We start from the raw sequence: 10,020 nt of genomic DNA on the forward strand, positions 1-10,020 counted from the left end.
AATACAGTGATGTAGGGGAGAATTTAGTTTCAAATCTGACATAGTAAGTGAGGAATGTCTCTTACCTCCTGATCAATTATACTTTAGAATAAAATCCATGTCTAAATCAATGTGTAAACTCAAAATAAAAAATTAAAAAAGGAAAATCAAGAAATAAAAATAATCTTAACAAAATCATGTTTATTAGAGAATTTCAATAAATTGAAAATTAAAAATTGAAAATTGAAAATTGAAAATGTAAAATTTTAAAAAAAACAAATAGAAAATTTTAAAAATTCTATATGTTCAAATTTTGTTACTTCGAATTTAAGAAATTATCAAGGGTTAAATTGGTATTATAGATCCATAAGAGTCAAATTAAAAATGTGACAAGAAAGTGCATTCCAAGAACATTTTTGATTAAACTAGTAAGTAGGAGGAACCAATATTGGGTACCAAAATCATGCTTAGATTAAATCATTATGCATGTTTCTTTTAATTTGCATTAATATTTTCTTTGCATGCCTAAAATTGTGTAACTTTTTTAAATAAATTATTTTGTATCCTTTCTATTCAAAATTAATTATATCTTAATTTTTCGGTGAAAAAATGATTTTATTACTTATCTATATGAACATTTTTAAAAAAATTTAATGGCTATATTATTTTTTATAATTTTTTTAAAATTATATCTTTAAAATTAAAATTATTTTACAAATTTATTTTTAAAAAATTATTTTTTTATGATAAAGCATCATGTTCTATATCAAAGGAATTTTTAAAAAAAAATTTAACTGTTATTTAATTTTCTAGAATTTTTTTATCAAAATACTATTTTTTTAAAAATTCTCGAACATTTAATTTTTTATTTTTTTTAGATATACTTTCTATTTTACATACACAGAAAATTTTATAATATTTTTTAAGTGCAAAATCTATTTTTAAATCATTTTTTAAAATACATATATTTGTATAAAATAATTTATTATTGCTTATATCAGTTATGGTTATTCGTGAAAATTTTATTACTATTTTGGATTATTGCATTTAATAGTGACAAAAAATTTTAGAATTTTTCAAAGATTAAAACCAATTTTATTTTTTTTCAAAAAATAAGTTTTTAAATTGTAGAAATTTAGGTTTTCGAAAAATAAATCCCATAATTTTTTTTAAGTATTAATCACGGTTGATGTAACCCTTAGAAATTTTGTCAATATATTTTTGATATTTTATCCCTATTTTTATTGTGATCAAAGGGAGAGAAATAAAGGTTATTGCACCCTATTTTATTATAATATCATATTTCCACTCCTTTTATTTGAAGATCTACTCTTTGCTTGTTTTAATTGATAGGACATGATTAGTAAAACGTAGTTTAAATGGAATCTAGAGCTTCTCAAAATGCCCGAGTCATGCTTATGAGACATTGACATGTGAAAATATGACACAAACCAATGCCCACATGGCATGGCTGTGTCTTTTAGGCATGCCCATATCAATTCTACACGACCATGTCATTTTTAGCAATGCAGACCAAAAGTAAAATGACCATAACATTTTGTTTGGTTGGAGCTTCAGACTGTTCTTAATATAAATTGTAGCTAACTTCAAGATCTACAACTTTACTAAAGACTTCAACTCAAGAATACCATGTTAAGATGCGCTAAAATGATCTATAAGGTCCACATGACCTTGACACATGGCCATGTCAGAACACACGACCGTGTGGAATTTCCAGAGAAGAAGAAGAATTTAGCCATGTAGAATCTACACAATCGTGCCACTGAACCAGAGCCAAGGTAGCACATGGCCATGTAGATTCACACTGTCATGTAATAGCCCAAGCAAGGGTCGTGTCTAGAACTATAAAAGGGATTTTCCTCCCCTTTTTCATGAATCTTTGGCTTGGGGGTTTGCCCCCATTCCTTGGGAAAGGGTTCTCCTCCTTGGGAGAACCCGAGATCATCCATCTTCGTCAATCCATCCACCTCCGGAGTAAGGGAACACCTCTAAAGACGTCGGTCTTCAAGGATAAACACTCTCCTTTCTCTATTTTTATGTATTGAGTTGTAGTTTGATATTTTCATTATCTTTTGGTTGTATCATATTACAATGGAGTAGATCTCTAGATCTAAGATGTAAGAAGTAACTATGATGTGATGTATGAACTATGTATTTGGACATTTTCTTATGGTATAAAGTGTTTATATCATGTTCTATGTGTGTTGTGCCTTGTATGTGTTTGACAAAATATGCGTGAGGTTAATTCATATAGATATGAGGGATTTGTCTCTATGTTAAGGTTGCTACTCGACTGGATAACTGAGGGATCCTTAGTAATAAAGGATACTCATTCAACCGGACACATTATGCTCTTAGTGACAGAGGGCATCGATATTCACTCACTTTCTAAAATCAAAACATCTTAACATAAGGATTAATCCTTGTTAGGACATTCTAATTAGAGTTGATACTCTAGTGCTACCATTAGGAAGTACATTAGATAACTCAAGGAATGTATGACTAGGGGTCCTAGTGATAGGAATTCCCTCTTAACCGGACTTTCTAGAGTAACCTCTTTACTTAATGGCGTTAGAACTTGGGTAGACTCTCTAGTGCAACCTACACAAGGGTTATGCTAGGCTTTAGTTAGAATCCCTACATGAGTATAAGCACGGAATCAGGTAGATAAAAATGCATAGGAACATTAACCAACATTATAAAAAAACTGAAATCCTTGAATTTATCACACGCCACTCACTTATGCTCCCTCTCTCTATCCTAGAATCTAAGCAAAGGCGCTGCAAGCTAAGTAGCCGCATGTTTGTTATCTATCTAGCTAGAAGCTCCCCAAATTGCCACCACAAATATAGTCGATGCTACTTTGCTTAGCACCTCTCTCCATTCTCGATCGTAAATCTTTCCACTCCACTATCTATTTTTCAGCTTTGTACAATATTTTTTATTAAGATTTATCCTACAACGTACAAGCCCTACATGCTTCAACGTGTAGCAGCTATTTGGATAGTCTAAACAATATTTTCTTATCATTTTTTAGTTATATAATTTGTAGGGAACTTATCAAACATCATTTCCCACATTTCATAACCAATGGTAAGTCATTTCATTTTAAGTTGTAATTCCCTCCAATCCTAATATATTATTATGATTTATGCTACAACGTACATGCTTGATGCCTGCTACAATGTATAGCAGCTACTTCAACATTTAATTGCTACAACATATAACAACTACTTGGACAGTTGGCTATTATATGTTGTAGTAGCTACTTAGACATTTAGCTGCTACAACGTGCAACAGTTACTTGGACATTTAGCTATTACAATGTGTAATAGCTACTTGGTAAATCATTTCATTTTAAGTCGTAATTTCCTCTAATCCTAATATATTATTTATACGTATTTTTAAATGATCTATTTAATTAATATAAAGAAAAATATATGTTGTCTTTATTGGGCATCCGCTAAGTGTTTATGATACCTAGATAGAAACATTTACACAAGTTAATCATTTTAAGACGCTATACACTAGTCCTTTAAGAGTAAAGAGGATGCAATAAGAGCTTTTGAAACCTACAATGTACAATCTTACAATGTTAATAATCTTTTTTTTTGATAAAATTTAATATTTTTGTTATATAATTTGTAGGAAACTTGTCAACTTAAGTCATTTCAATTTCCAACAATTGATTTGATGGTAAGTTGTTTCAATTTAAGTTGTAATTCCATTTAATTCTAATATATTATTAGGATTTATGCTACAACGTAAAATCCCTAGTTGTTACTGTAAGTACCCGTGATAGTTTTGATGTAATCAACTAAGTCAAGTTAGGTTGTCCAACATATTTGATCCTTGTGTATAAGTGTGTAGGAGCTTAGGAACACAAGAAGTCGAGCGGAAGACGCAATTAACAAGAAGGATGGCAGAGGAAGGGAGTCAACAAGCTTGGTGCATCTGAGGAACAATGTGTTGCGGAAGAGTATGTTAGCGGACGAGAAGGAAGCATGCGATGTTTCTGAAGGACGAGAAGCGAGAGCAGAAACTGCTCGAGGAGAGAATGCAAGAGTTGGGTTCAGATGAACTCAGCTCTAGAAGGCTAGAGGATCGCCCAAGAGTCCAGAGAAGAAGGCAGCAACAGAAGAAGACGTCGGATGGTCAACAGCCGCATGCTAAGCAGCCATTGTTGGTTGCTACTCGGAAAACCTAATGGTTCCACTGTACAAAAATTTTGTACAAAGGTCTGAACCTTTCCTAGCTACCATGTGTTCTTTTAAATTAAACTTGGATCGCCTGCGGAACTTAACACGTTTGATCCAAAGTTTAATTTACTTGTTCTTTTAGGTTTAGACTTGGATCTCCTGCGGAACTTAACACGTTCGATCCAAATCACCTAGGTTATTAATTCCATTAAATATTAATTTCCAGAATTAGCTTCCAGGACTGCATGGCGAGGCACATGGCCTTCTTGGATATGGGAACAACCACCACCGCCTAGGCAAAGCCTTTTAAGGAAAGCTAATATTTAATTTCCTTAAATAACTTTAGGTCAACCAAAAAGAACAATCAAATCATAAGGAAAAGAAAAATAAAAGAACACAACATCGAAAACAAATTTGAAATACTAGAATCGCTTGCCTCTTGTATTTGGTATTTTTACATGAAGATAAAACTAGTATGATGCAGAAATTAAATACTAGTATACCTTTTCTTTTGCAAGCAAAAACCTCTAGGTCTTCTACTGTATTCCTCTTCTAACCTCGGACGTTGTGTGGGCAACGATCTTCCGAGATGAGAAACCACCAAAGCACCTTCTTTTCCTCCTTGCAAGGTTCGGCCACAACAAGAGCACCTCCAAGCATGAAGAGATTCAACCAACCAAGCTCCAAGGGATGAAAGCTTTCTCTCCTTCTTCTCCAAGCTAGAAACCGGCCACCACTTGATCTCCAAGAGTAAAGGAAGTTTCGGCCACAAGGATGGAGATAAGAGAAAGGATGAGGCCGGCCACACCAAGGAAGAAAAGAGGGAGAAAATAATAGAGGTTGTTCACCTTGAAGGCTCCAAAAACCCCCTCTTTTATAATCCTTAGCTTTGGCAAATAAGGAAATTTAATTACAATAAAATTTCCTTAACTTTCCTTGACATGAATTAATTAAGAAAAATTAAACAAAATTTCCTAATTCCTCATGTCATGGCCGACCACCTCATGGAGAGCAAACAAGGTAATTTTCAATCAACAATTAAAATTCCTTATTTGTCTTCGGAAATTTTAAAAAATAAAATTTCCCTTTAAAATCCCTTCATGGTTGATAAAAAGAAATTTCTATAATTTTAATTTTTCAACATGTGAATAATTTACAAAGAAGAAAAATAAAATATCCTTCCAATCTACAAATAAGGAAAGAGATTTAATCTCTTTCTTTAATCTTTTGTAGAGACTTATAAAAGAGATATTTTAATTTTTAATCTCTCCAATAAATTATATCTTTCACATAAGAAAAATTTAAAATTAAAATTTTTTTTTAATTTAATAGGGCCGGCCACCTAAGCTTGGGTTCAAGCTAGGGCCGGCCACCCATGAACCAACGGTTTGGTCAGCCCTAGCTTGATCCACAAGCTAGCTTGGTCGGCCCCTACAATATGGGTATGAAGGTGGGTATAGGTGGGTATAGTACTCTATAAATAAGAGGCTACGATAGGGACCGAGAGGAGGAATTGGTTTGGTCTCCCGATAAAATTAAGCATCCCGTGTTCGCCCCGAACACACAACTTAATTTTATCAATAATAATTCATTCCACTAGAGAACTATTATTGAACCACCGCACCAATCCCAAATTACATTTTTGGGCTCCTTTTTATTATGAGTGTGTTAGTCTCCCTGTGTTTAAGATGTCGAATGTCCACTAATTAAGTGAGTTACTGACAACTCATTTAATTAATATCTTAGTCCAAGAATAGTACCACTCAACCTTATCGTCATGTCGGACTAAGTCCACCTGCAGGGTTTAACATGACAATCCTTATGAGCTCTTCTTGGGGACATTATCAACCTAGATCATTAGGACACAGTTTTCTTCTATAATCAACAACACATACTATAAGTGATATCATTTCCCAACTTATCGGGCTTATTGATTTATCAAACTAAATCTCACCCATTGATAAATTAAAGAAATAAATATCAAATATATGTGCTTGTTATTATATTAGGATTAAGAGTACACACTCCATAATAACTGAGGTCTTTGTTCCTTTATAAAGTCGGTATAAAAGAAACGACCTCTAATGGTCCTACTCAATACACTCTTAAGTGTACTAGTGTAATTATATAGTTAAGATAAACTAATACCTAATTACACTACAATCTTCCAATGGTTTGTTCCTTTCTATTTTGGTCGTGAGCTGCTGTTTATAATTTATAAGGTACTGATAACATTATCTTCTGTATGTGACACCACATACTATGTTATCTACAATATAAATTAATTGAACAACTACAAACAAATATAGATAAGTTGACCAAATGTGATCCTTTATTCAAAATAAATGTTTACAAAAGCTTAGGTTTTCAATATACACTCTAACAGCCACATGCTTGTTATCCGGCTAGCTAGAAGCTCCCCAAACTGTTACCACAAACATAGCCGACGTTACTTTGCTTAGTACCTTTCTCCATTCTCGATCGTAAGTCTTTCTACTCCACTGTCAATTTTTTTAGCTCTGTACAATAGTTTTTTATTAAGATTTATCCTACAATGTACAAGCCCTAACTGCTATAATGTGTAGCAGCTACTTTAGATAGTTTAAACAATATTTTCTTACCATTTTTTAGTTATATAATTTGTAGGGAACTTACCAAACATCATTTCCCATATTGATAAACAATGATAAGTCGTTTCATTTTAAGTCATAATTCCCTCCAATCCTAATATATTATTAGGATTTATGCTACAACATACAAGCCTGACGCCTGCTGCAACATGTAGCAATTACTTGGATATTTAACTGCTATAACATGTAGCAACTACTTAGACAGTTAGCTGCTACACATTGTAGAAGCTACTTAGACATTTAGCTTCTACAACATGCAGTAACTACTTGGATATTTAGCTACTACAACATGTAATAACTACTTGGTAAATCGTTTCATTTTAAGTTGTAATTTTCTCTAATCCTATTATATTGTTTATATGTGATTCTAAATGATCTATTTAATTAATATAGGAGAAAATATATGTTATCTTTATTGGGCATCAACCGGGTGTTTATGACACCTGGATATAAGCATTTACACAAGTTAACCATTTTAAAGGCCCTATACACTAGTCCTTTGAGAGTAAAGAGGATATAATTGTTGGATCGTAGACGTTCAATAGAGAGAGGGGGGGGTGAATATCGAAAAACGTTTGAACAGGAGTAAACGTAGTGGAAAAGTAAAACAATGCTAACACAATTCATTTTACTTGGTTCGGAGCCTGTGTCGACTCCTACTCCAAGGCCCGCGGTCATTGACCACTTTCGGTGGGCAATCACTATCAATTCGAATATTACAAAGTTTAAGTACAAGAATTTATAGAGAAAGAAAATACCGACAACAGAATGAAAACAAAACTAGTACTGAGTCAGAAAGCTTTTCGTGGTGTCGCGAGAGCACAGAGGAGCAGATCTTGGATTCTGAGTTGTTGTAGAAGCTCCACCCCTGTCCCTTCTTTTATATGAGGCTCGGGGCACCCTGGTGAGACATGGCAGGTCCAACCAGCAAGCTCCACGTGGTGATGACGCGTTCAGGATAAAAGTTGCCTCCCGGGCGCCCGGACCACCTTTCTCCAGAAAACTTCTTCTCCTGCAAGACAAGGTTAGTCTGAGGCAAATATATAAATTATAACCTATAAAACATAGTGTTAGTTCAGTTTATAGTTTAACAAAAAGAGTATGACTTAGATTCCGTCTTTCCGAGACCGAAATCTAGTCACGATCTAGACTTAGATATCCGAAATGGATCTAAGCCAGATCGACGCCTAATGTTCCCTTCCCGGGAACATCCTCACAGTCACTCCCTTCCAGTGACTTACATTTACTCACCTGTCAGACGTCCGATCAGCCCTTCGACCCGTCCGGACTTCTCGCCAGCTATCCAATCAGCCCGTCAACCTAGCTGGACTTCTCGCCAAGTGTTCGGTCAGCCCGTCGACCTAGCTGGACTTCTCGCCAAGCGTCCGATCAGCCCGTCGACCCGCTTGGACTTCGTGCCAAACATCCGGTCAGCCCGTCGACCTGTCTGGACTTAGCCTGCACACTCGTTCAGAGTGTTAGATAACGACAAACCTAACTTAACCTGATTTGTCATTCATCAAAATCTGAGTTAGACTGTTAGTGCTAACCGCACCAACAATAATAAGAGATTTTGAAACCTACAATGTACAATCTTACAACATTAATAATCTTTTTTTAATAAAATTTAATATTTTTGGTTATACAATTTATAGGAAACTTGCCAATTTAAATCGTTTCAATTTCTCACAATTGATTCGATGGTAAGTTGTTTCAATTTAAGTTGTAATTCCCTCTAATTCTAATATATTATTAGGATTTATGTAACAACATAAAATCCCTAGCTACTATTATAAGTACCCTATGGTAGTTTTGATGTGATCAATTAAGTCAAGTTAGATCCTATATATTTGATCCTTGTATATAAGTGTGCAAGAGCTTAGGAACACAAGAAGTCGAGCGGAAGACACAGCTAGCGAGAAGGATAGAACATGAAAGGAGTCGACAAGGTTGGTGCGTCTGAGGGATGAGGTGCTGTGGAAGAGTACGCTGGCAGACGAGAAGGAAGAGCGCGACATTTTTGAGGGATGAGAAGCCGGAGAGGAAGACTGCTCGAGGAGAGAATGTGAGAGTTGGGTTTGGGTGAGCTCAACTCTGGAAGGCCAGAGGATCACCCAAGCGATCGGAGAAGAAGGCAAAGATCGAAGAAGGCGTCGGATGGTCAGTGCGGGCGTTCGGACCACTTTAGTACCGAAAGGGCGCCTCGACATAGTAGATCAACTTTAGGTCTATGTCAGCAGCGGTTCAGGCGCCTGGGAATGGATAAAAAATTATATTCATATTGTTGCGAGATCGTTGAGTGGAGATAGAGTTTGCCATGCTGAGAGCGCCCGGATAGGGTTCGGGCTCCCAGACTGTGCCACATCACCAAACTGTAAGATCTATAAGACCGTAAGTATGCTAGAGGGGGTGAATAGCATTAATTGAAAATTGCGCTTTAAAACAACTCACATAGCAGAAAAGAGAGAGAACAAAAGCACACGCTAACATAAGTAGTTTTACTTGATTCAGAGTCTTTGTCGACTTATACTCCAAGGCCCGCATGTGTGAGTGCTTTCAATGGGCAATCACTATCAATTCAAAATAGATTTACAAAGTCAAGTATAATAGCAGAAATGTAAATGTTATCGACAAACAGAAAGGAAATATGAAGAATTCTTCATTCTTCGAACTTCGGAGCAGCCTTTCTGTGTCGTCATAGCCTTTCCAGAGCAACGCGTAAATATGAAAGTCGTAGCAAATGTTGTTCTCAAGATGATGGTTGAAGGCTACTTTTATAGACCCATTCAGTTGCCTAGATCCCCTCCTGGGCACCTGGACTATGCTGACATAGCAAGCTCTCGTCAAAACTTCATCCGTAAAGTTTATTCACCACCGGGCGCCCGAACCCCCTTCAGGCACCTGGACCCTTGATGTGGGCTCGGCCAGTCGATGCGCTCCAACTCAACTTTTGGATAAATTTTCTGGTCTAGGCGCCTGGACTAGCTCTGGGTGCTCGGACCTCCCGGGTTCCTGGCTACCCGCCTGGCGAAGCTGGTTCGGATGCCTGGATCAACTCTGGGTGCACTGAGCCTGGGCGCCTGGACACTCTTTTTTTAGCCTCTTCTTTTCTAAAAAAAAAGAGTTAGTCCAGACAATCAAAATATATTTATCCTATAAAATAAAATTAGCACAATACAATAAGATAGTAG

This window comes from Zingiber officinale, chromosome 5B (genome assembly GCF_018446385.1).
Source record: "Zingiber officinale cultivar Zhangliang chromosome 5B, Zo_v1.1, whole genome shotgun sequence".
In the NCBI taxonomy this organism is placed as follows: Eukaryota; Viridiplantae; Streptophyta; class Magnoliopsida; order Zingiberales; family Zingiberaceae; genus Zingiber; species Zingiber officinale.